Below are 27905 nucleotides of genomic sequence, written 5' to 3'. Positions count from 1 at the left end.
TTATGCATTTCATGTGCCCATCCTATGATGTCAAACACTTCTTGGACTGTGCTTTCCTTGTATACTAGTGCATCCCTCATGAACTACGAGTGCTTTGTGGGCTGCGAATATTGTTCCTCTCTTGTTCCTTCCAATATGGCAGATGCGAGTTAGGTCCCAGAGAGCTGAAGAATAAATGAAAGACAAGAATTTCTTCCCCGTTAGATTTCATAGTGTCTCACTTAAAATGATAGATAGATATTGATAGACATCACTTTTCTGCACAAAGTTTACTTCCCTGTATAGTTTCAAGGGTACGTTGCTAAGTCTGCAAGTTGATGAAATAGGACTTGTTAGGAATACTAAATGATATGTAGGACATTTTCAATATGATGCACCAAACTGATCATTTGGCCTTTAATTAAATTCACAATTCCCCATCTCTTAAAGAGAGAAATTTCAGCTATGATTAAAACTTCATAATTTGTCATTTTTTCATGATTGATGTAAATATGTTCAATTTAATCAATTATAAAAAGCATATACTTTATCCTCAAGATGTATAATCTGTACCTCACTCAGACACTTTCAATCCTTAAATGATGATGTATTTTCCAACTTATTTTTGTTTACAAGAAGTCTCAGAAGAATACACATCAGGCTTCTGTTGGGTTTGAATCTGCCCCCACTCACACTCAGAGAGCTGTTTGTCCTCATGCACACATATGATCTCTTTTATGAATCCCTGATCTTAAAATTTATTAACTGAAGTAGGAGATCCTCTCTGCTCTTCTTAATAACAACTTTTTCTGCAGCTTCCTCTGATGTCATTTTCTTATCTAATAAAAGTCTATATTTCATCAACCTTTTTTCTTTACCTAAAAGCCTCCTTCTATTCACAATGGAGGAAGATTGGCAAGGAATCCTGTACTTGGAGTAAAAAGATCCACTTTCTAAATACAACTTGACCTCTTCTTTTCTGTGACCTTCGAGGCTCATTCCTCCCTCCCTCTGAGCTTGGTTTTTCCCTTTGCTGAAAGAGGGAGGTCAGATTAGTTTATACCCGGGATCCAATCCTACCATGCACCCATGCATGATCTTACCACCTGGGAGAGCTCTATAAAAAGAACTTGCCGGCCGGGCGTGGTGGCTCAAGCCTGTAATCCCAGCACTTTGGGAGGCCGAGACGGGCGGATCACAAGGTCAGGAGATCGAGCCCACCCTGGCTAACACGGTGAAACCCCGTCTCTACTGAAAAATACAAGAAACTAGCCAGGCGAGGTGGCGGGCGTCTATAGTCCCACTACTTGGGAGGCTGAGGCAGGAGAATGGCGTAAACCCGGGAGGCAGAGCTTGCAGTGAGCTGAGATCCGGCCACTGCACTCCAGCCTGGACAACAGAGCGAGACTCTGTCTCAAAAAAAAAAACTGTCTCAAAAAAAAAAAAAAAACAAAAAAAAAAACAACTTGCCTATTTCACAAGTTTCCTATCCAAACTTTTCAACAATGGAATCTTTGAGGTCACATTTTTGAGGAAAAAACAAACCATCTTTCCTCAATATCAAGAACGTATCTCAGGCATTCCAACTTCCTTCTTTGCCGTCTTGTTGGATGGCAATCGTTGGGAGAGAAGGCAGAACGTTCAGTGGAGCAATTCAGAATATCTCAATTTGCTTGCTTCCTCTGTACAACTCTGAACGAGTTATGAGGCCTTTGAGGTTCAGTTTTTCTCTTCTCAAACTGGAGAAATAAATACTGATCTTCTTGACCTGGGGAAATCTAAAAAGGATGGTGTAAATAAAAAGAGTTTGCCACACACAGGTACGTGACAGTAGCTGTCTCTAATCTGTATCTGTACAATCCTTCCACTACGAGGCCACCAGCAGGTCTGTCAGAACACAAATTTGATTATGCCATTCCTGGCTCCCCACCACCTACAGAATGTACTCTAACTTCTTTATCAACTCAAGCCTCATCTCCCACCATCTCCCCTCACCCAATGAGAAGCCTATTTTCCACCCACGGAGCCATCTGTAGTCTGGTCTGTCATCCTCTTGTGGACTTCAGAGACTTTGGTAGACTTTTCTCTCTGCCTGGAATATCCTTTCCCACTTTTTCCATCTGGCGAAATTCTTGTTTCTTAAGTAGCATGGTTGGTAAAAAGATCTACCCCACCTTCTCCTTATTTAAACAACAACAGCAAAATATTTCCAATACAATTGAAGTCTCCTGGTCCCCTTCATTGATACCATTTCCTTCACTCCTCAGAAGTAAACACTCAACTCAACTTGGCAATAATCAGTCCCCTGAGTGGTTTTTATAAATGTCTAAATATGCATGTTGCCATAAAATATATTGTGCTGCTGATGGTGTTTTAAAATGTGTACTATATATGTATATGTGTGTGTTATCATACCCTGTGCATTTTAATCTTTTTGCTAAAATTTTGACATGCAAAGGTCTGAAAACCAACCAAATTTTTTTTTTCCATAATGTGTCTGGCAACAAAGTTTAACCTAACCAGATCTCATTAGGTGGTAAAACATGCCCCAAATTGATGTGACGCTATTCTTGGCCATGATTTATTCTACTTAGGTGAATCTCTATTTTTTTTTCAGAGGAAATATTAGTATGTTTGGTTTTATAGTACTGGCCCAACTTCTGAGGTGGTGTTACCAAAATATAAATATATGCCTCTCTGAAGTATTTTTAAAACCTTGAATTCTGAAACACATCTGGCCACCAAAGGTTTTGGAAAAGGAATTTGGACTGAGATGTTTTTGAAATCAACCCATGTTGACTCAAAAAGCTCTAGTGCATTTATTTTAACAGCTTTAACAGCTTGATAATATTACATTGTGTGATATAGTTCGATTTACCTATTCATTCCCTGGTTGATGGATATTTAGGGTATTTCCAATTTTTAACAATTTTAAACAGTGCTGCAGTATGATTCTGGTACATGAATACTGCTGCAATGAATAGGAATTTCCTAAAAGTAGAAGTGCTGATGCATGTGGTATATGCTTTTCTCATTTTATTAGCTATTGCCAAATTGCTCTCCAAAATGGGTGTACCCACATAGATATGAACTGCTAGAGCGTAACAGATTCCTGTGCTCCACATTTTGGCAAACACTTGGGATCAGTGGTCTAGGAAATGGTCAACATTTGTATGTTCTTTATGCATGTTTTAAATGCACATTTCATCTCCAATTTGGGAGATACACAATTCTATACATCTTATTTCACACTCAGGAATTATGTGATTCAAATATTCTAGATATTTCTTATTTTGTTCCTGAGATATCAGTTACTGAGAGAAGGGTATTAATATCTCCCACTATAATGGTAGATTCTTCAGCTAGTTTTTAAAAATTTTGTCATATCTTTGATATATTTTGAAGATATATAATTGGGTATATAGAAGTTCTAAACCATAATATGTATTTATGTAATTTAGTTCCCTGTAATAATTTGAGGCTTCAATTTTTTCCCCTGATATTAAAATAGCTACACCAGCTTTTTTTAAGGCTAGTTTCTGCCTGGTATATTTTCTGAATCCTTTACTTCCAAATTTAATAAGTAATTATGTTTCTCTCTTCCTCTCCTTCAGACACTCGTATGTGGCAAGTTAAGAACATTTACATTTATTATGACAACTGACATATTTAGATGGATTTATAATTTCTTACTTTATGTGTTCTACTTATTCATGTTTTTTTCATTTCTCCTTTCTTCGTTTCTATTGGATTGATAGAGTATTTTTATTTCTTTTCCCCTCCAATGATGTATAACATAATCATTCTATTATCATACTTTCATGGTTGTCTTTAAAATGTTAGCTTTCATATTTGATTTAACATAGTCAAAAAGGAAGTAACATCTCTTTTTTTCTGGAACAAGAAAAGGACTCTTACTTCAAACATGATTGTTCAAAATGTTGGTACCACATTGTTTCTGGATATGTGTATGTGTTTCCTTCTTTCTGACATAAAAGTTTTAGTTTTTTTTTTTTCAGGAAGGTTCTGTTTCTGGTAAGTTCTTATTCATCCTATAATGCCCTTATTACACCTTTATGCTTGAATGACACTTGTAGAATTCTTGGTGGAATTCTTATTTTCTCCAGCAATTTAGATATATGACAACCTCTTCTTCTAGCCTGAAGACTCAATATGTCTGTTCTCCAATTCACCAATGCTTTTTGTCTGACTTGAATTTGCCATTTAAACCTTTGATTAATTTTTCAGTTATGTTTTTACCTTTTACATTTAGTTCTTTGTCACATTTTTCTGGTTTTTTTTTTTCCCTTAGAGTATCTAATTATTTTAGTTTTTGAATCTTTAGTTTTTATCACTTAAATACTTATTTTTTGGTGTTTAGCAGATATGTATATATGTATTTTACTTAACCTCTTTGATCATTTATCTGTTGTATAACAAAGATGTCACTCCCAATGATACCACAAATAATTAGTTATTTGTTTGATGTCACATGACACTCTCAGAATAACATGGCTGACACTATCACTAACAACATAATCACTAGAAATTTAAAATTTTACTTACAGCCATATTTAACTTTTTACTTCCTTTAAAGTTGTTATTTGTATTATAACGATATACATGAAACTGCATCCAGGCAATGCTATAATTTTTATTTTCCACATTCATTTATATTTAAAAAAATTAAATGGATAAAAACATTATATTAGATATACCCAAATGGTTACCATTTCTGTTGTTTCTTTTTCATTTTTACAGCTCCAGGTTTCCCTCATATATCATGTGTCTTCACTCTGAACAACTTTTATGAATTCTTTAAAAGCATATCTGCAGGTGACTAATTCCCTTACTTTACCTTTATATGAGAATGTTTCTATTTTGCTCTTATTCCTGATGAGTGTTTTTGTTACACATAGAATTTTACATGGATAGTTCTTTTCTTTTAGCAATTGAAAAATGTTCTTCTATTGTCATCTGGTTTCCATAATTTCTGATGAAAAATCCATAGTCATTTAAATTATTTTTTCTTTATATACAGTTATTGGTTTCCTTTGGATACTCTGAAGATTTTTTAAAAGTTATCCTCAGTTTTCATCAGTTTTAATGTCATATTTCTGGAAATGTTTTTTTTAAGTTTATCATGTTTTCTGAATCTGTAAATGCATGTTTCACAAAATTTGGGAAGATTTTGCCAACTGTTTCTTCAAACATTTTTTCATATCTATTTTCTCTTCTGAAATTCCAATGGCACGGATTTAGACCTTTTAAAACTTTCTCAGGGGTCCCTGAGTCTCTGCTCATTTGTAAGATCATTTTTCTCTATGTTCAGTTTGTATAATTTATATTCATCTATATTCAAATACTTCACTCCTTTCTATTTCATCTAAATTCTACTTCTGAGTCTAATGAATTCTTTTATTTTCTATACTAAATTTAATTCTAAAATGTTAAATAGTTTCTATTTATCTAATGAGAATGTTTATCTTTACATTCATTTCCAGAGTGTTCATCTTGACTCCATGGATAATTATTACAATAGCTACTTTGAAAGCTTTTTCTGATAATTCCAACATGTGGTTTTGGTTTGTCTTGGGATTGGCACCAAATGATTTTCTTAGCCCTTAGCATTGGTTAGCTTCCCTTGTTTTGTGTATGCATTTAGGTTCATGCAAAAGTAATTGGGTTTTTTTCCATTACTTTTGATGGCTAAAGCCACAATTACATATGTATGTATGTATGTATGTATGTGTGTGTGTGTGTTTTTACATACCAAGTAATTTTGAATTGTATCCTAGACATTTTGCGTATTATTTTGTGAGACTCTGGATCCTGCTAAAATCTTCTGGAAAATGTTGATTTTTGTTTTGTTCTAATAGGCAATCAACCCAGTTAGGCTGAGAGTGCAAGTTCCACCTTACAGCCTGTGTTTGGCAGTTCTAACAGTTCAGTTTTCAAAGCCTTTGCTGTGCTGTTTGAATCTGCCTGCACATGTATATACTACTGAGGGGTTAGACTGGGATTTAGGCTGTGGTTTATTTTACAGTCCAGTTCTTAAAGCCTTTGCTGTGCTTTGCTGGCTCTGCTCCACTCAGACACAGTGCAGGGGGAAATCTTAGACTTATGCAAGTTCTTGCAGAGAAAGTGGGGCAGAGCATTCTTCAACCTCTCCCCTCTAGATTTTCCTTGACAATAGTTCCAAAGGCCACTTTTCCAGTCTCTCTGAATGAAAAGATAAGATTCTTTCTGGATTTTATCCCCCATAGACTGTTGGGGAATTCCATGAGACTGGGACTACCTTTAGGGCAAAGTGGTGGGAAAGAAGAAACGGAGAAAAAAAATCAGGGACTCTCTTTTTCTCAGCCTTCTTAACAGAGAGGAGGGTCTTTCCTTAGGGCTTCAGGTGCCTGTGATGCCTCAGAAGTTTCAAAGTAGTTCTGCTACCAGGGCTGTCCTCACAACATGGCTGGGGGAAAAAAGAGAAAACAAAAATTTTAAGGAGAGGGGAAATTTTACCTCACTCTCTGACATGTGGGGTTTTACCTTCCATTTCCTTTGGCCAGAAATAGAATTTTTCTTTCTATGCCCCCTTTTTTTTTTTTTTTTGAGATGAAGTCTTGCTCTGTTGCCCAGGTTTGAGTGCAGTGGTGTGATCTTGGCATTCTGCAACCTCCCACGATTCTTGTTTCTCAACCTCTCCAAGTAGCTGGGATTACAGGCATGCACTACCATACTCGGTTTATATATATATATAAAATTATTATTATTATTTTACTAGAGATAAGGTTTCGCCATGTTGGCCAGGCTGGTCTCAAACTCCTGACCTCAGGTGATCTGCCTGCCTCAGCCTCCCAATGTGATGGGATGACAAGAGTGAGCCACCGCACCTGGCCTCACTATACTTTTCGAAATTTGACCTATCCTTGAACCAAAGCTGAGAGACAAAAAAGGATACAAAGCAAAATAAAACACCTTAAATACCATTCCTGAAGTGGAAAATGATTCAAGGTCTTACTTCAGTTTCCGATGTCTCTCTTACTTAGCTTTCAGAATCCTTAGGTAATTTCCTTCTGTATTCTGCTCAATGATGTTAGCCATAATCAGACTGTAGTTGATTTACCCCATATTATCGATACTGGAATTATTTTTAAATTTACATTTTATGTTTAGGAATTGCTTTGAAAAGCTTGATTTAATTTTGCTTTTAAGTATATAACTATCATTATGATTCTCGAGTATTTATATACCTCCCAGGTAAAAACTAAAAAACAAAGTTATTAGGAGCTATAACATGTCTCACCCCAAATTCGCATGTTGAATTCCTCAATGCCAGTCTTTAGAATGTGACTGTATTTGGAAACAAGGCCTTTCAAACCCATTAAATTAAAATAATAAATAAAAATAAGAGCACTAAAATGAGTCCTAATCCAATCTGATTTGTGTCCTTACAGGAATAATGCATTTGTGTACTGTACACAGAGAGATACTAGGGGTGTGCATGCACAGAGAAAAGACCATGGGAAGAGGCAACAAGAGGGGAGCCATCTGCAAGCCAAGAAGAAAAGCCTTAGGAGAAACCAGGTCTGCTGATGTCCTGGTCTTGGACTTCTGGCTTCTAGAACTGTGCAAGAACTAGATTCCTGTTGTTTAAAGCCCTCTAATTATGGTACTTCATCATGGCAGCCCTAGTAGACTAAACCTGTATTAGTCTGTTCTCATGCTGCTAATAAAAACATACCTGAGACTGGATGGTTTCTAAAGGAAAGAAGTTTAATGGACTCGCAGTTCCACATGGCTGAGGAAGCCTCACAATCACGGCAGATGGCAAAAGAGGAGCAAAGGTACATCTTACATGGCGGCAGGCAAGACACCTTGTGCAGGGGAACTCCCATTTATAAAACCCTCAGATCTAATGAGACTTATTCACTACCATGAGAACAGTATGGAGGAAACCTTTCCCGTGATTCAATTTTCTCCGCCTGGTCCCACCTTTGACACTTGGGGATTATTATAATTCAAGGTGAAATTTGGGTGGGGACACAGCCAAACCATATCAAGTTCCTACTCTCCTTTTGTCCTGTCAATTTGTTCAGTATTTACAATTTGCCTTCCTATATGCCATAATCTCCTACAACATTTCTGTCTTCTTCACATGCAACAACTCCTTAAGTTGGTACTTTTGTGTCTATTTCTACTAATTAAGAAACTATTACAGCTGGTAAGCAGGAGAGCTGGTGCTATAGACTGAGCATATTTCTCCCCAAAATTCACATATTGAAATCCTAATCCCCAAGGTAATGGTATTAAGAGGTAGGGGCCTTTGGAAGGTGATTAGGACATGAGGGCAGAGCCCTGGTGAATGGGATTAGGCCCCTTATAAAAAGAAACCCCAGAGAATCCCCTGGGCCCTTCTACCATGTGAGGACACAGAGAGAAGGAGCCATCTCTGAACCAGGAACTGAGCCCTCTTCAGACTCTGAATCGGCCGGCTCCTTGATCTTGGTCTTCTCAGCTTCCAGAACTGTGAGAAATAAATTTCTGTTGTTTATAAGTCACCCAGTCTACGGTATTCTATTACAGCAGACGGAACAGACTAAGCCAGCTGTCCTCCAACACATGGTTACACAGCCCAAATGCCTCTTGATGCATTGCACTGCTAAGTTAAGCTGGAGTGCAAATATGGAGAAGAAGGTAAATGCACAGGCATGAGATTCTCTAGATTGTCATTAAACCACAACTCCAAAGCTGAAGAGTAATGTCATTTTAATTCACCAATCTTTTTATTATTATTATTATTAAGCTACTATTCATGTAGTCAGGGCGGTGCAGATCCCTTCCTGAAAAATTTTGACAAACTCCAGGTACCATTCAGAAACATGAAGGGCTCTCAGTGGGACCTTGTTATTCTGAGCATTAACACAAAGCCATTTCACGCAATACAATACAACTTGATTTTGTATGGCACCCCATTCCAGTAGGGACTCCAATGGAAATTCACGCATCCTGTTTTTAATCCTACTGGAGTGATTTAATTTCAGACATACAACTACTTTTGCCTAATGCAACCTGCATTTGAAGAAATGTTCCTTCTTGACAACTTGAGTGAGAGAATGACAAGGTCTTTATTCTGACTGTGACTCAATAGGCCACATTTTGCCTCTGATGAGGGTATGTGAATACCACCTAGGGAGGGTGGTATGGGATTTTTCATTTTCCCCCCTGTATGAAGTACTTATGGACTAAAATTATAGTATTGAATAACAACAAAAACTACCAAAACGACTTAATTTTTTTCCCTTTCCTTGAAAATAAAAATTCTGTTTACTCACCCATTATAGAAAGACAGATTGGTCAAGTGGAGCCAACAGCAAGTTACAATTATTGGTTTTTGCCCCAGGAAAAACTTCACCAAGCTGTGTGATCTTGGGCAAGTCCTTTCCCCTCCCTGGTATTCTGTTTACCTACTGAGGAGAACCAAGGAGTCCACTTTTGATGTATATACTCTCTGTCCTGTTAATTAAACCAGATTCCTGCTAAGCTCCTTTTTCTTAGGCTTGATCAATTCCTTGATCGACGGTCTAAGGCATTTGGGAAGTACTCAGGGAGAATCTCCTGTTTGAACAGTCCTTTATGAGTTAAACATAACTTGAGGAGTGGGGTGAGGAGGGAGTAGACTGTGCAAACATATGGATTAACACACAACATTGGAACTGATACCAGAAATCAAGAAGAGGGCTTCTTTACCCTGATAGCCTGGCTTCATTTCTAGGTGACCAACAAAGACTCAGTAAATAATGGTGAGGCAGCCTCTTAGCAGGCAGGTGTTCCTGTTAATTTAGACCATGAATCATATAGCAAGGAAGTAGCAGAGATAGCATTTGACCTTAGCTGGCTTGGTTCTAGCATAAGCTTAGCCACAATGCTGATACTCCTTGCAAGCTAAAGCAGAGTCTTTCTGCCTCCAGCTCTGTTTTCTTAGCTGCCCCAGCACAACAGACTCTATGTTATAGGACAGGAGAAGCAGCAGATCTCCTCCTGAGTAATACACCCCAATGCAGTCATGGCAATGGTCCTCAGAGTTGGGTGAATTATGTACAGTTTCGTCTACCTAATTCAGAAAACAGGAACAACTGTTTTTATTTCTCATATGGGAAATCTAGGACTTCTGTCTGATGGTATACTTGGGTTTCTACTTTCCTATATCCCTGATTCTCTCCATTTCAGAATTCTATTCCTGTGGAGTGGGACACGAGGTGACATGTCTGAAGACCCTGTTTCCCTAAGTGAGGTTGCTTCTCTGTTGCCTTAATTCACAGATAAGAGGCAGGTGAAGACTCCAGGTCATTAGGAGCCATTGCCCTGTGTCACCTTTACCCAGTTCCCAGCTGTGCTGAGTCTGGCCTAGATTCTGATCCTTGGATTAAGCAACCATTTATGGCCCTATGGCTACACAGGTTGGCTCTTGTTTTCGCAGGTTCTGATATTTAGCTGTTTTTTTTTTTTTTTTTTTTTTTTTTAGACAGAGTCTCATTCTGTCGCCAGGCTGGAGAGCAGTGTCATGATCTCGACTCACTGCAACCTCCACCTCCTGGGTTCAAGGGATTCTTCTGCCTCAGCATCCCTAGTAGCTGGGACTATAGGCATGCACCACCACACCCAGCTAATTTTTATATTTTTAGTGGAGCCATCTCTACTTTTCACCATGGATTTTCACCATGTTGACCAGGATGGTCTTGATCTCTCGACCTTGTGATCCGCCTGCCTCGGCCTCCCAAAGTGCATATTTAGCACTTTCTATGACCTTTGGTGCAATCTCCATTCTGACTCTTTTAGCTCCTGACTGTTTGGAGCCTAATACCAACATTCTAAGCCAGGCTGAGCTTCTCAGAACCAACCCTGGCCACTGACTCACTTTGCTCAACCTTTGATTCTGGACATAGAGTTTCCTTAGAAAATACCTCTGGTCTACCTTTCTACTGAACTTCCAAGAATTGGCCCTAAGTGTTTCATGGAGAAAACTAAGAACATTGAGCTAATAAGCTCCTCTTTGAAACCTGTGTGGGATTTCCCTAATATCAATAACCAATTCTCCAATTATTTAACAACAACTGGGCACTCAGAAATTCAATTCAATCTGAGCACGAACTACCTGGAATTGGCACAGACCCCACAGGTGAAGGGCTCAATCCCATAAGGATGCCCCAACTTCAGATGTCAGTGCAAGTGGGGTCCCCAGATGACTCACACTTCTGCTCAACCAAGTACAAATTCAGGGTTTCCCAAGACCGCCCTCTTCAGGTTTGATAATTCACTAGAATGACTCACAGAACTTAGAACAGCACTCTAATGATTAACACAGATTTCTGTTAAGCTCCTATTTAGGCTCGGTCTTTGAGTGCTTAAGAGAATTCATTGATCCACAACCTAAGTGATTTGGGAAATACTCAAGAAGCTCCTGTTGGAACAGTTTTTATTGTGAAGGGTACAAGACAGAAAGAGCCAGATGGAAAAGAAGCACAGGACAAGGTATCGTGGAGGTGAGTGTGTGCACAGACCTACCGTGCTCTCACCTGCTGCCCAACCTCCCAGCACAGTGATGTGGTCACTGATTGGAGGCTCCTGGAGCCTTCTCGTTTAGGGGGTTTTAGGAAGATTACAATACATGGGTATTATTGATTCAATCATTGGCCATTCGTGATTAAACTCAATCTCCAGCTTCTCTACTTGGGAGGGCAGAAGGTGGGGCTAAAAGTTCTTACCCTCTTATTGTACCTTGGTCTTTTGGCCACCTACCCCTAACCTGAAGCTATCTAGGGCTTTGCCCATGGTCAGGAGTCATCTCATTAGCCTACAAAAGACACTGTTTTCACTCCGGAGATTGCAAGTGTTTTAAAAGCTCAGGATTAGGTACTAGGGACAAAGACTACATTTTCTTTCTTTCTTTTTTTTTTTTTTCCCCTGAGACAGAGTCTCCTTCTGTTGCCCAGGCTGGAGTGCAGTGGTGTGATCTCGGCTCACTGAAACCTCTGCTTCCCGGGTTCAAGCAATTATCTGCCTCACCCTCCTGAGTAGCTGGGATTACAGGCATATGTCACCATTCGCAGCTAATTTTTGTGTGTGTGGTTTTTTTTTTTTTTTTTTTTTTTTAGTAGAGATGGGGTTTTGCCATGTTGGCCAAGCTGGTCTTGAACTCCTGACCTCGTGATCCACCTACCTTAACCTCCCAAAGTACTGGAATTACAGGCGTGAGCCACCACACCTGGCCCAAAGGTCACATTTTTAAAATTATTATTGTATACCATAGGAACCTAATAAAAATTTGACCTCATAGTAGATTCAACCTAGCCAAGACTCCAAAGAAAGATCTATGCCATTGGGCAGAGGGGAAATGCTTCTTCAATTTTCAGGATCCTGGGGCTGCAAGAGCTGACGAGGAGCTCAGCTGAAGGCCAAGCATGGGACAAAGGATCCATGACTTTAGGATTTTTATTTTCAACTTAAAATAGTGTGAAAGTGATATGCATTCAGTAAGAATCCTACCTAGACTGCCCATACAATCGTTCTGCTTTTTACTTTCAGTACAGTATTCGGTAAATTGCATGAGCTATTCAACACTGTTTTATAAAAATAGGCCTTGTGCTAGATGATTTTGCCCAACTGCAGGCTAATATAAGTGTTCTGAGCATGTTTAAGTTAGGTTAGGCTATGCTACGATGTTTAGTAGGTTTAGGGGTATGTCTCTATAAGTTGAAGATAGAGATGCTGCACTTCCCATCACCAGGATCTCCTGAACACGTCCTGTATCTTAGATGATAATCAAAACTGTGAGATGACATCTGGATCAAGACCACACACCCATGTTCTGGTACAAGAGGCGTGTCCTACCCACGCTGACCCTTCAGGAGCCCTGGGAGACTCCACCCCAGCAGCAGAGTGGGATGTCTCTGAAGGAAAGAGTGGAGTGAGAGGAGAAAAGCAGTAGGAAAGTATCAGGAGCTGCAGGAGAAAGTCCTCACTCCAACAAGGGGGTCTAGTGGGAATAAATGGGGCAAGTGATCCCACTCTGTGGAACTTGGAAGCCCAAGACATGAATTTCCCTTCCCAGGCTGCCCACATAGCTTGTCACCGCACCCCCCATCCCCTATGCGCCCAGATGAAAATCGCCATCCTTTAGAGCCACAGCAGAGGAAAGGGCTCGACACTACTTCCACCATTGCCCCTCGTCTCCCGCTCTCCCTTCATTTTAACCACACTGACTGTTCTCACATTACTGTAACCACAGTTGGCCTCTGGAATCTTCCTCCAATCAACCAAGCACGTTCCTGACTCAGGACATTTGGCCCAGTGATTCCCTTTGCCTGGAACACTCTGCCTTCCAATATTCACATCCTTTGCTTCCCCACTGCACAGAGATCTTGATGAATCCACAGTGGGGTTCCCTGCCTGCCTTGTGCCAAGTAATCCCTCTGGACACACGGAATGTCACCTCTACTCTCTTATCCTGGAATGCATTTTTCTGCTTACAACTTGATTTATGTATATTTCTCCCCATCTCCATCATTTCACAGTAACTGCTACATGGAAAGATCTTTAATTATTTTACTCATGACCTACTTTTGGAGCAGAACCTATTACTGGGGAAGTGCTTAATGATTGATGAATGACAGTTGATTGAATGAATATAGATAGATGTTGTGCCCTATCCTATGTGACCCAGGAACTCAGGACAAAGATGGACTCAGGAGGGAATAGTGGCTTGTTCCTTCCAGACAATCTTTGGGTGACTGGTGGCCTAAGAGTTTGGCCTACCTGGAATCATATACCTATCAACTTTTTAGGTTTGGTTAGAACTGGAGAGGCTGTCATAGGGGCAACTAGTGCCCTTCGACTTTTTGGGTTTGGATTTGAATTAGAGAGGTTGAGACAGAGGTAACTGGTACAGGGAAGGCTTGCAGAAAGACAATTGCTAGGTCTCATAGAGTCTTGGTGTCTATGCTGAGGCATAGAGAAAATGCTTAGTTTCTGGGAAGCACTGGATCATGAGACCCAACTATACTGTGATTCCTCTTTTTCCACTATTTTTGAAACCCTCTAGAACCTGGACAAGTGGCTAAGAATATAGGTTTTCTTTTTTGTACAGGTGTATTCTTACACCAAACCCTCCTTGCCTTCAAAGACTTGAGAGGTTCTCTTGTTTCTTAGAAACTGATAAATTTTAAGAGCATCATCATGGTTTCTGTGAGTTTTCAGGCCTGGTAACATCAAGATGTGTTTGGATTACAGAGAGAAGAGGAAGGAATTGATAAAAAAAGTAAAGTAAAACAGAGGAAAGAAAATTAAATGATGTCTTCTGAGGACTTAGCAAACACTATTAATTGTGTGGCTGTTATTTATCATATTTGATTTTCATATTTCTATGGTTAGGATATTTTTAAATAGAAGAAACAAACAAAAACAAACAAACAAACCGAAAAAACCCCTGCAAACTCTCTTGAAGAATAAAGAAATTTGTCTCACATAACAGGAAGTCCAGGTTAACACTGTCTGTACAGCAGGATCAGCAATAAAGCTCTACTTCTTTCCTATTCTTTTGCCTCCTTTTGGTGACAGCTTCATCCTCAGGGTGGCTATGTCTGTTCTTGCATGATAGATTTTAGAAGCTCCCAGGCAACATGTTTCCAGAGGGCCAGAGTCAGAAGGCTGCTCCCCCATTCACAGCCAACCTACACGTGGCCTCAGGCTCTGACAGGTGCAACCCTGGGTTTCTGAACCCCCTTACCATTCAGAGGGATGGGATGACCATTATTGGCTCAGACCATTCAAAGTCTCATTCTTAGATCTGAGGATGTTGCCCACTTCCCTGACTCCTAAGAGCTGAATGGGGGAGAGTTGGCCTCCTGAAAATGGAAGACAGATTCTTCTAGGAAGAAGCACGTGAGGAATGAATGTCTCATTACCATTTCACAGATAACAAAACTGATAATCAGTGGGATGAGATATTCTGCTCACATGATACAAATTGGCCACACAACTAAGCAGCATGTATCAAGTCTATTCCAAAGCTGGTATTTATTGCATAAGAGATAAAGGAAGGAAGTGGTAGAAGCAAGAGAAGAAATTGAAGGAAAAGGGACCAAAAAAAAAAAAAAAAAAAAAAAAAAAAAAACAGAAAAGAAAGGAGAATAAGAAGTAAGGACGTCACGAGCTTCTTCCCCAGCCAGCCTAACACATGAGGGCCAAGTTAAGAACCGACTGCCACCATGCAGTTTTCCGGTTCATTACTTCCTGGCGTCAGCAAGGTCTCATTTGTGAGAAGAAAACAATGACTTTAAATCCTCATAAGGATTCTTGGACATCAACAGTCTTCCCCCAACATAATTGTATTAAATCTGAAGAAAAGCGAATCTGCTTCTTCCAGAGGCCATCTTTGTTTCCAGATATATTAATTTAGTAATGAACAGAGAACAAGTGTCCTGTGGTTGGCTGAACCCAGATATTAGAGGAAGAAAATAGCTGAAACCATTCAACAAAAAGTTAAACGTAATAGAGTTTCCATATCTGACTTTTAAAGAAGCTTCCAGATTTATGATTTTATTCTGAAGTTGGACCACTTAGTACCAGAGAATAGTAATATTTTAAAAGAGAGGAAAGCTTTCCTTTTCTCTATGGGACAAGCTTGCCTATTCCTTTATGCTGTGATGTCATTATTAGCTGAATATCACAGGCCAGGATTCAGCATAGGCAAGGATTGAGAGTGAGGGAAACTTCTGGGCTATAGTGCCAGGCGTTAGGGGAAGTGTTTCAAAGGATGTGAGCACATGGGAATTCCCACGTGAGCCTAATCAGGCAGGTGAATTGGACTGGCAAGGGTCTGAATAGCACGTCTTACTCTAGCAAGGGTCTGAATAGCATGTCTTACTCGAAGCTCAAGGTCAAGCCTTCAGGTGATTTGGCTGTTTTGGGAAGAGTCGCCACCTGTGATAAGGATTGCAGGGGCCTGTGTTCTCCAGGTAGAGATCTGAAAGGAGCCAGGAAGATGTCTGGAGCCCCAGATAATCAGGACAAGATTCTGAAAAGTCCCATGGAAAAACTCTGCTCCCATCAGGATGTCTATATCCAAAGCTAGTCACTACCTAGGGGGAATATTTTGGACCTACTGCCCTAACTCCCACTATTATCAGTGCATTCCGTGATTGACAACCATATTTCCTACCAAACTCACCCGAACTTGAGTCTCAATACTGTTTCATAGGCTTAATCATAGGCTTCAGTTCCTTCTGCTAGAAGACTGAGATCACAAACCTAACTCATGGGATGGTTAGGGCAAAGCAGTTTGAGTGTTCTTGTCCCCGCCAAAACTCATGTTGAAACTTAATTCCCAAAGCAACAGTGCCGGAATATAGAACTTAGTGGGAAGTCTGTAGGTCAGAAGGGCTTTGTGCTAATGATGGATTCATACGGCTATAAAAAGACTTCTGGTAATTTGCTCTCTTCTGCTCTTCTGCCATAGGAGGAACAGAATTTCTTCCCTCTGGAGGATGTACCATTCAAAGAACCACCTCAGATGTGGAAACCGGGCCCTTGTCAGATGCCAGACCTGAACACAGCTTGACCTTGGATTTCCTAGGCTCTAGAACTGTGAGAAGGAAATTTCTGTTTTTTATAAATTACCTAATCTCAGGACCTCTACCATAGCAGCATAAATGGACTAAGACAAGTAGACTAACAGAATGAATACAAGCAAGATATAAAATATTAGATGGTTGCATGGCACATGGAAAATAATAACGCTGAATAACTACACAACTAGTAAGGAATGTAATTTGTAATAACTACAAAACCTGTATAAATAAGGTGCCTAGAAATTTTCCTACCCGAGATGATCAGTTTATCCTAGGCTCCCAAAGCTGCCTAGCAAGGTGAAATGGAATCATAAGGGTACGCCTGAGCCTGTTTTCTCCAAAGTTCCATCTGATGATTTGTGGAACTTTGGTTAGTGGGATCACTGCCATCACAGTCGTCGGATACCAACATTGAATAATCGGTAAGCAGCCCTGCTCAGAAGAGACAGTGGGCTATGCAATTGCAGAAGCTCCCTTCCTTGGTAATCCATGTGAGTTGTCCTGGGATTGTCTTGAAGACCCCTGGTGTTTAAATTGCTCTCCTTGCCTAATTTTGTTGCCTAGAGAGTTGGACTCACTCAAAGTAAAAAGTGGGATTAGAACATAGAGTCATGACCATTTGCAGTGAAGGTCATCTCTTCCCAAGATCACTGCCATCTTTTTTTTTAAATGTTTATTTTTACTTACATTAATGAAATATTTTCTCCTAGGAAGGAAAATCCCATCTAAAACTCATTTTAATTACCTCACACTTGTACTCACAGTTCTAGCATTGGTGTATATGACAGACATTGAGGGACACCAAGAAGTCTGGCAGAAGTGAGTATTTGAGGTCTAAGGAACTGAGTGGTGTTAGAGTTGTCCACCACTGGGAGATGCAATTTAGAGTTAAAGTCCCACCAGATTAGAGGGATATCATAAAACATTTGATTTCTCATTGAAAACACAGAAGTTCTATGTCATAAGAACAAGAACTAAGTGAAAAACCAAAGGAAACTGGTCCTAGAAAGGCATAAATCCAAGCTACTACAGGGTCAGGTGATCTAGTAATTTCATTGCCTGTCAAAAAAAAAAATAAACAAAAACCTCAATATTATTTTGAGGATGATAAAATCCAGAGTATCCATATAAATCCATAATATCAAGTATACAATAAAAATTCACTAAACATGCCAAAAAGTACAAAAATGTGGCTTATAATCAAGAGAAAATATAGTCAAAAGAAGCAGACTGGCAGCTGACTCAGGTGTTAGAATTTGTAGAAAATAACTTCAATAAATAAAGCCATTATAACTTTTAAAAATAAATTACTGAAAAAAAGTGAATTAGCAAACATTGAGCACTCTCAGGAGAGAGATAAAAACTACAAAAGAGAACCTGATGAAAATTTTACAACTGAAAAAAAATACAATACATAAAGTGAATAATACAATAATATGCTTAAAAGATTCAATACAGCAGGAGACAGGATTGGTAACCAGATCAATACAAATTATTTAATGCAAAGCCCAGAGAAGAAAGAAAATTTAAAATAAATTACTCAGAGCCACAGTGACATATTGCACAGTTTGAAATGGTCTAATATGCATATAATTAAAATTTTAGAAGGAGAGAAAATAGAAGATGGGGTGGAAAAATAAATGAAAACATAATGGTCAGAAATGTCCAAATTGGAGAAAAATATTCACTTACAGGTTCAAGAAGCCCAGGAAATCACAAGCAGATAAAATTATATACCCATCATAGTCAAACAAATGCAAACAATAAATAAAGAAAAAATCATTAAAGTAGTCAGAGTAAAATATATGCTATATATAGAGGAATAAATAAAATAATTATGATGGATTTTTTTATTAAATATGATGAGGGTTAGGAGTCAATGAAATAACATCTTTTAAATGCTGAAAAAATCTTTCAATTCAGAATTTTATCAGCAAAAATATCCTTCAAAAGTAAAGATATAATTAAGATTTTTTATATTTTTAAAAATGTAAGAAAATTTATCACCAGAAATCTCACTTAAGAAAAAGTGCTCAAGGAATTTCTTCAGAAAGAAGAAAAATAATATCAGGTGAAAATTCAGATTTAAATAAAGAATGAGTGCCAGAAGCAGTAGTATATATACATAAAATCAGATATATATGACTTTTTCAATTTTTAATAAGTTTCAATAAATAATCAAATAGCTAATGCCATATATATAGTGATATCTACAACACAGGTAGAATAGAATAAAATGTATGATAACAACAGCATAAATTGTGTGAAAAGGAATTGAAAGCGTGCCACTGTAAGATTCTTACTTTATATCTGAAATGATACAATATTTTAAAATAAAATGGGATAAGTTAATTACAATAATTAAAATAATAAAACAGTAAAATACAGAGGTAGAGCCAGAAGCTTTAGCTTAAGAAAACATGGGATCATAGCAAATACTTAATTAATTCAAAAGAAAGCAAAGGGGAGATAAAGAGAAAGAGCACTTGGGACAAATAGAAAACAAATACAAACACAGAATATTTAAATCTAACCATATTGGTGATTACATTACATGTAAATGGTCTAAGTATGCCAAATATAAGGTAGACATTCCCATAATGAATAAAAAAAGCTAGAACCAACTATATGTTATCTACAAAAATAACTTTTCAAATATAAAAACACAAACAGATTTAAAGTAAAAAGAGGAAAACAAATGAAAATAAAAGAGGAAACCAACTGAAAATAAAAAGTTAAATGAAAATATGTGAGCTGCAGTTAAAACAGTGCTTAGAGGAAAATTTATACAGTCCAATTCCCACATTAGAAAAAAGAACATTGTAAAATCAATTGTCTAAACTTCTGTAAAAAATTAGAATGAGAAGAGAAACCAAGCACAAAGTAAGAAGTAAAATTTAATAATGAAGGGGGCAATCACCTCAATAGAAATAGAAAAAAATAGTAAAATTCAATATAACTAAAAGCTAGTGCTTTAAAAAATCTGTAGCCAGACTAATAAAGAGAGAGAGAGGAAGTGAGAGAGATATTACCAATATTAGAAATAAAAGAGGATATATTCTTTAAAAATCTGCAGTCCTACAGATATCAAGAGATCCTACAGATATCAAGTAAGAAAATATAATAAATAACTTTATTACAATAAATTTGACAACTTAGAAGAAAGAGACAAAGATTTTGAAAGACACAAACTACTAAAACATTCCTTACAAAAGAAGGAAAAAGTAATATAGGTATCCCTGCATATATTACATAAATAGAATTAAGATTTTCAAAATTTTATACATAGAAAATTCCATGTCCATATTTCTTCATTGGTAAATTTTACCAATAATCAAATAATAATTAACAACAACTCTAAACATACTTTCTCAACATATATTTTCTCAAAAAATAGAAGAGAATATTTCCAAATTTATTTTACCAGATTAAAAACCACACAAAGACATTACCAATAAAATGTCAATAACTTTTATAAACATAAATCCACAAATAGTATCACTTGAACATTTTTCTGGGTTTGTTTTTGGAAATCAATCAAATGCAGCAATATATTAATAATATAACGTAATATGAGCAAGTAGGATTTATTTTAAGAATGCACGGTTAGTTTAACATTTGAAAATCTATTAGTAAAATATCCCATGTTATCACAAAAAATGAAGTTTCATTTGATCATCTTCATATATGCATAAAAAGGAATCTAACTAAGCAGACACTCATGATTTTAAAAAAATTGTAATCTATCAATAAACTAGAAGTACAAGGAAACTTCCTCAATTTGACAAAAGGCATTGTGAAAAATCCTACAGACAATTCTTACTTAATGAGAAATTATTGTTCGCTTTGCTACAAAGATTGGCAACACAGCAAGATGTCCACTTTCAGTGCTTCTTTTCACATTATACTGTTGATCTTTGCAAGGTCAGAACATTTAAAAAGTGGCATTAAGACTGGCACAAAAGAAGTGAAATTGTTTTTATCCATGGATGACTTGATTATTCACATAAATAATCTTAGAAACTCTTAAACCAAAACTCAAATTGAAAATCCTTTAATTAACAAGTAAGTTTAGCAAGGTTGCAGAATACAAGACCGGAATACAAAATTAAAAAAATAAAAAAGAATAAAGAATTTCTATGTACCAGAAACAAATAATAGACAATGATACTTAAAAGTCACCATTTATAATAGTGTTAAAAGTTGCAAAATACTTAATATATATTTTCCAATGATGCGCAAGACCTCTCCCCTTAAAATTTGCAAATATGGTTAAAAGATACTTTCATAGATTGCAATAAATGCAGACATTTACTATGTTCATGAATGGAAAAATCCATGTACGTGGCAATTCCCTTCAAGATTAGATCTTATGTAGAACACAATGTCAATCAAAATTCTAGAAGAATTTATTTTGAAAATTGACAAGTTGGCCAGGTGCAGTGGCTCATGCCTGTAATCCCAGCACTTTGGGAGGCTGAGGCAGGAGAATCACCTGAGGTCGGGAGTTCGAGACCAGCCTAACCCACATGGAGAAATCCACCTCTACTAAAAAAAAAAAAAAAAAAAAAAAAAAAAAAAAGCTGGACGTGGGTGCATGCCTGTAATCCCAGCTACTGGGGATGCTGAGGCAGGAGAATCACTTGAACCCCAGAGGCGGAGGTTGGGGTGAGCTGAGATCATGCCATTGCACTCCAGGTGGGCAACAAGAGTGAAACTCCACCTTAAAAAAAACAACAAAAAATACAAGCTGATTCTAGAAGTTATAATGAAATGTAAAAGATCTTTAAAGAAAAACATAAAATTGGAAAACTTACACTATTTGTTTTGAAGTGTTCCTAAACTATAATATCCTAAATAGTGTAGTATTGGAGTGAGAATAGAAAAACTCATTAATAGAACTGAATGGAAAATTCAGAAACACACTCACAAACGTACGATCTATTAATTTTTTGGCAAAGTCACCATGCAATATCATGGGAAAAGGAAAGTCTTTTCAATAAATTGTCTTTTCAACAATTGACCCTGGAACAACTATTATACACACACACATACATAATTGAACTTTACTTTATACCACACCAAAAATATTTTAAGATAAATTGTAGAACTAAATGTAATGTGAAACTCCAAAGATTCTAGAAGAAAACAAAAGAACAACTTTGTGACCCTATTTCTCAGAAAACGAAAAGCACTAAACAAAAGACAATAAAATCAACAAATTTGGCTTCATCAAATTCTTTCCAAGACATCAAAAGACACCAGTAAGAAAATAAAAAGGCAAGCCACAGACTAAGGGGGAAAAAGCATTTTAAATACATGTATCTGACAAAAAAATTATTCAGAATATATATAAAGAACTTCCACATATCAAAACAAGATTGCAGCCCAATAAAAATAGGCCAGAGATAAACATATATTTTACAAGAAAAGATAAATGAAAGAACAAAAAGGAAATTAAAATTTGTTTAAAAATATTAGTCATCAGAAAGCATGTATTAAAAACTAGAATGACAGGCCAGGCACAGTGGCTCAGGCCTGTAATTTCACCACTTTGGGAGGCTGAGGGGGGCGGATCACCTGTGGTCAGGAGTTCAAGAGCAGCCTGACCAACATGGAGAAAACTGATCTCTACTGAAAATACAAAATTAGCCAGGTGCGGTGGTGGTCACCTGTAATCCCAGCTACTTGGGAGTCTGAGGTGGGAGAATTGCTTGAACCTGGGAGGTGGAGGTTGCAGTGAGTCAAGATTGCTCCATTGCACTCCAGGCTGGCCAACAGAGTGAGACTCCATCTCAAAAAATACATAAATTAAAAAAAAAAAAAAAAAACTAGAATGACAAAAATTTCAAATACTAACAATTTCAAATACTGGTGAGGATGTGTAGCAACTGGATGCCACAGATCTTGGTGGGTAATGTAAAATGGTACAACCATTTGGGGAAGCTGTTCAGTAGTTTCACTGGGGAAAATTAAACATTCAGTTATCCTACAAACCCCCTACTCTTTCTAGGGATTCATAGGAGAGAAATGACAATATGTCCTCACAAAATGGTGTGTAACAGAATTTTCAAAGCAGTTTTATTGATTATAGTCAAAAACAAAAAGTGATCCAAATGTTTATTGTCAGGAAAACACATAAACAGATTTTGATATACTCTTGGAATACTATACAACTCTGAAAAGTAACAAACTAATAAATACCCACATGGATGAATATCAGAAACATGAATGTTCAGTGAAAGATGTGGCACTGTTTACAACACCTAAGACTTGGAACCAAAGCAAATGCCCATCAATGACAGACTGGATAAAGAAAACGTGGCACATATACACCATGGAATACTATGCAGGAATAGAAAAGTATGAGTTCATGTCCTTTGCAGGGACATGGATGAAGCTGGAAACCATCAGTCTCAGCAAACTAACACAAGAATAGAAAACCAAACACCGCATGTTCTCACTCATAAGTGAGAGCTGAACAAAGAGAACATGTGGACACAGGGAGGGGAACATCACACACCAGGGCCTGTTAGGGGATGGGGGGTTAGGGGAGAGAGAGCATTAGGAAGAATACCTAATGTAGACGACAGTTTGATGGGTGCAACAAACCACCATGGGACGTGTATACCTATGTAACAAACCTGCATGTTCTGCACATGTGTCCCAGAACTTAAAGTGTGTGTGTGTGTGTGTGTGTGTATGTATGTGTGTGTATATATATATATATATATATATATATATATATATATATAAAATAAGCCAGATATAAAAGAATGAACGTTTTGTCATTCCTGTAAGGTAAATAGATTCAAGCAAGTTAAGGGCATGGAAATAAAAGCAGTGTTTTCCTGTGTGTGTAGCTTGGGATTGACTACAAGTGATCATAAGGAAATGCTCTGTGATGATAAAAAATACTATGCATCTTTCCTGGTGTATCAGTTACAGTTTTCTGTGGAACAAACCACCACAAGAATAAGAGACATCTGTGTAATTCAACCTCTTGTGCAGGGCTTGGTTGGGAGGTCCTTTGGTCCCCTGTGAGCCACCTTCATCCAGGAACATGGCTAAGGTTGGGGTGGCCAAGAAGGCTCCACACCCCAGTCTGCCATTGTTGCTGGTCATTGGCACTGGCACTCCTGTATGTGGGCTCTCTCCTCCTATTGTTTGTACTGGTTTTTTTAGGATACAGCTACAGAAGCAGGCTTCTTAAGGGCTAGGTCTGGAACCAGCAAAGCCTTAATTCTGCCACATAGATTGGGAAAAAGATTTCATCTCTTGATGGGAGGAGCAGCAGTCACATATGGGAAAGGAGAGTCTGTTGGCAGTTCTTTGGAGATCATTTAGCACAGTTGAGTCTCGGTTACATGGATGCACATATTTGTCAAAACTCATTCAATTATGCCCTTAAGGTCTGCATGTGTCACTATGTAAATTAAAGCAAATGTGCAATGGAGTTGGCTGTGAGTATTTAGAGCTCCCATCTTAACTCTTTCTAGCTGAGCAGTTGAAATAAAAGTAAGGGAGGAAAAAGGTTCTGATAAATAACTCTGATAAAGTTTACTAATTTTCTGAAAATGTTTTTGGCTAAGTTTTCTTTCCAGATTTAATTAAATGGATAAAAGACAAACTGAAAACGGGAGGGAAAATTAAAATCTCTTGTTAAGTTTTTTGTAAAACTCTCTTCTTAAAGAATTACAATGTGTGATGCAGGTACTTGAACAAACTCGTCAAAGTTTGGTGTAATGTAGTTGGTTTGTTTTTGTTTGCTTATTTGTTTGTTTTTTACCTTATGCCAGAGAGAGGAGGGCCTTCTGTGGTTTGTACTTCTTTTCTCCCTGGTTCCCTTCTTTTCCAGGTATATGGAAAAAACAGCAAAGTCCAGGGTGGGGAGGCAGAGGCTTTGCGGACAGGCTATTTGGATTGGACTCTACCACTCGCCAGTTGTGTAAACTCGGGTAAGTAGATTAACATCCCTGTTACTCATTTTTTCCACCTTCAAAATAAGAATAATGCCACTAAACTGCTAGGGTTGTGGTAAGAAATAAGAGACTATTGTGGCCGGGCACGGTGGCTCACGCCTGTAATCCCAGCACTTAGGGAGGCCAAGGTGGGCAGATCATGAGGTCAGGAGTTCGAGACCAGTCTTGCCAACATGGTGAAAATGTGTCTCTAATAAAAATACAAAATTATCTGGGTGTGGTGGCGTGTGCCTGTAATCCCAGCTATTCTGGAGGCTGAGGCAGGAGAATCACTTGAACCTGGGAGGCAGAGGTTGTGGGTTGAGATTGTGCCATTGCACTCCAGCCTGGGCAACAAGAGTGAAACTCCATCTCAAAAAAAAAAAAAAGAAAAAAGAAAAAATCATTCTAACATGCTTAGCATGGTGTGGGGCATGTTAAGAGGTAAAATACTAAAATGTAACAGAAATTCCATCACTCAGTAGGTATAGTCCTCTATGAAAATGAACTCTTGGCAGCTCCTCCCCCCCACTCAGGACCCTATCATCTCGCTCTTTTTATTTTTCTCTCTCTCTCCCTTTGACCTTGTCTGTCTCTTTGAGGCTCAGATAGTTGTAACTAAAATCAAAATATCTAGATAGTAGTGATCATAGGATTATGGGTAGAAATGCAAATCTGCCTAAGAAAAAAACGTTATACTTATTAGACTTTTCGCTAGGAGAATGGATTCTCCAGTAAGAGTGGCTTTCTTGTCACGAGAGGGATTACATAGGAGATGGTTTAATAACTTTCAAGTTTTTCTCCCTAATGCTGCAAGAAGGAAGTGTGCTGGAATCCTGATTCTGACAGGAGCTATCTATGTATCTCTAGCTGGGTCAGCCTTAGGTGAGCCTTAGTTTCCTCATCTATAAAATGGAGATAATAACAATCATGTTAAAGAGTTGCTGTCAGGAACAGTGGTGAGTGCCTGGCCCACAGTGAATGCTCTACCAAGTTTCCATCGCTAAGCTTACTGTTTCAAAACCCCATTATAGGTTACCGTCGCTACACTTACTGTGACAAAACCTCATTATATGTCAAGCCCTATGCTGGAATTTACAGTTCACTGGGAATACCCACATAGCAAGACATAATTACAATACAGAGTGAAAAAAAAGTTGTATGAAATATGAAAACAATTCTACAAGTACAACAAGAAAAAGCTAACTGCCTAGGTAATTATGAAGTAAAACTGAAAATTAAAAACAAACAGAGCTCAATTGCATTAGATTATTAAATCTGAAAGATGACAGTGGTGTTGGGAAAGCATTCTGAGGTGTTTATGTTTGGTATGATTGGGGAAATACAGACTTGAGGTATGAAGCCTAGTGCAGGTCATAATAAAAAGAGAATAGGCTTTGAAGTGAAAGAGAATATAGTTTGAGTATTAAATGCAACTTTGTGTGACCTTGGATAGTTACTGTACATACTCTGTGCTTCAGTTACCAAATCTGTTAAATGGGACTAATACAGGCCCTGCACTGGTTGTGCAGGTTATGTGGGATAAAACATGCGTGATCATATAGCAGTACCTGACACAGCTGAGTAAATGCTTGGTTTCTCCCACTGCAGTGTGACATGGTCTGTTTAGCAGTTATGTTGCTGTTAGCTCCAATAGTAGAAGTGTCTCTCTACGAGTGGCTTGAAAAATCAGAATATTCTCATTATCTCACAGAATGAGAAGCCCAAAGCCAAGTAGATAGAGTTGATTGACCAGTTTGCTCAGTGAGGTCGGCAAGAGCCCAGCTGTTTTCCATGTTTCTGCTCTGCAGGCCTCAGCTGACTGGCTTCATCTTTCGTCTGCCCCTCAAGATGGCTATTGCAACTCCAGACACCATGGCCTAACAAACAAAGACATCCAGGAAGAAGGCAGTTCCCTCCTATGTATCTTCTATTTGGTTTCCTACAATGTAGTGGCTTCCAAATATGTTGGTCTCAGGACCCCATTTCACTCAAAAAATTATTGAGGAGCCCAAAGAGCATTGTTTATATGGATTATACATAGTGACATCTACAGCAATAGAAATTAAAACTGATAATTTTCAAATACTTACTAATTTTTAAAAATTAACAATCCCATTTTATGCTAATAAAAGTAACATTTTAAGAAAAAACACATTTTATAAACCAAAAAATTATTCTTTTAATTTAAAAATATAGTGAGAAGTGGCATTGTGTTTCATTTTTGCAAAACTTTTTAATGTCTGGCTCAGTGGAACACAGCTAGATTCCAATCTCATCTTCTGCATGCAGGCTGTTGGGATATACTGTTTTGGCTGAAGTGTATGATGAAAATCTGTCCTTACACAGATATGGAGGCAGGAAAAGTAGGAGTATTTTAGTGCTCTTTTAAGATAATTCTAGACATTTTCCTTTTCTACTGCACTAAACTCAACAAGTAGTAGTTTCTTACACATTGGCTGCCATGCAGAATCAGAAACTATATTGATGAAAATTTTGTCTCATTTTACACTAACTTTCTCGCACTGGAATAGATATATTTCCCATGCACAACCTTATAACATCATGCATTGATTAGTTGAAAAAATATTGCTCAATTGAGTTATTGTGGAATTTTCAAATGTCAACACATTTCATTATACAATATCTAAAAGCAAATCACCCACTATCTCATCAAGTCTATAATTATTGGAAAGCAGTCAAGCTCATGGTAAAAGGTACGTTTTTCAAAAAGTTGTAATTTTTACTTAAAATTTCAAATTTTGTCACTAGCAACAAATACTGTCAATTGTTTATGCAGTGGGAGATTCACTTTGCTCATTTTCACAAAAGTGTCTGCCACATAATCACATTTAATTACCGTAGTTTGTCAATTTCTCATTCAATTGAAAATGGAGCCTCTGTGGAAACAGCGGTGAGTTCACCTTGTAACTCATACAATTACACGTGTGCCTTCCCAAGAATAGGGCATGCAGAAGCACTGGACATGTAGTTCCTATTTTGAAGCACATAATCATATAAAGAAATAGAATACAATTAATATTTTTACTGCTTCATGAAGGACATCCTTCAACAAAACTGGCTCCCTCCTCCTTTTTTTTCTCCTTCTCTTTTTGTCTGCAAGTGTGTGGCAGTGAAAACAGTAGCCTCTGGGACAGCATGGTGCCACTGACTTACCGTCTTACTTCACGTGAAAGAGCCACATGAAGCCTTCTTTTCACCCTGCATCCCTGCAAATGCCCACACAGTGACAAAGAGAAATAACATGTTAGTATTATTATGAAAATAGTTTTGCTATCGTTGAATCTGGGAAGAGAGTGACACTGAGATCTGCTGCTTATTT

Source organism: Chlorocebus sabaeus, chromosome 24 (assembly GCF_047675955.1).
Source record: "Chlorocebus sabaeus isolate Y175 chromosome 24, mChlSab1.0.hap1, whole genome shotgun sequence".
NCBI lineage: Eukaryota > Metazoa > Chordata > Mammalia > Primates > Cercopithecidae > Chlorocebus > Chlorocebus sabaeus.
The sequence above is the reverse complement of the archived record's forward strand: the minus strand, read 5'-3'. Positions refer to the sequence as shown.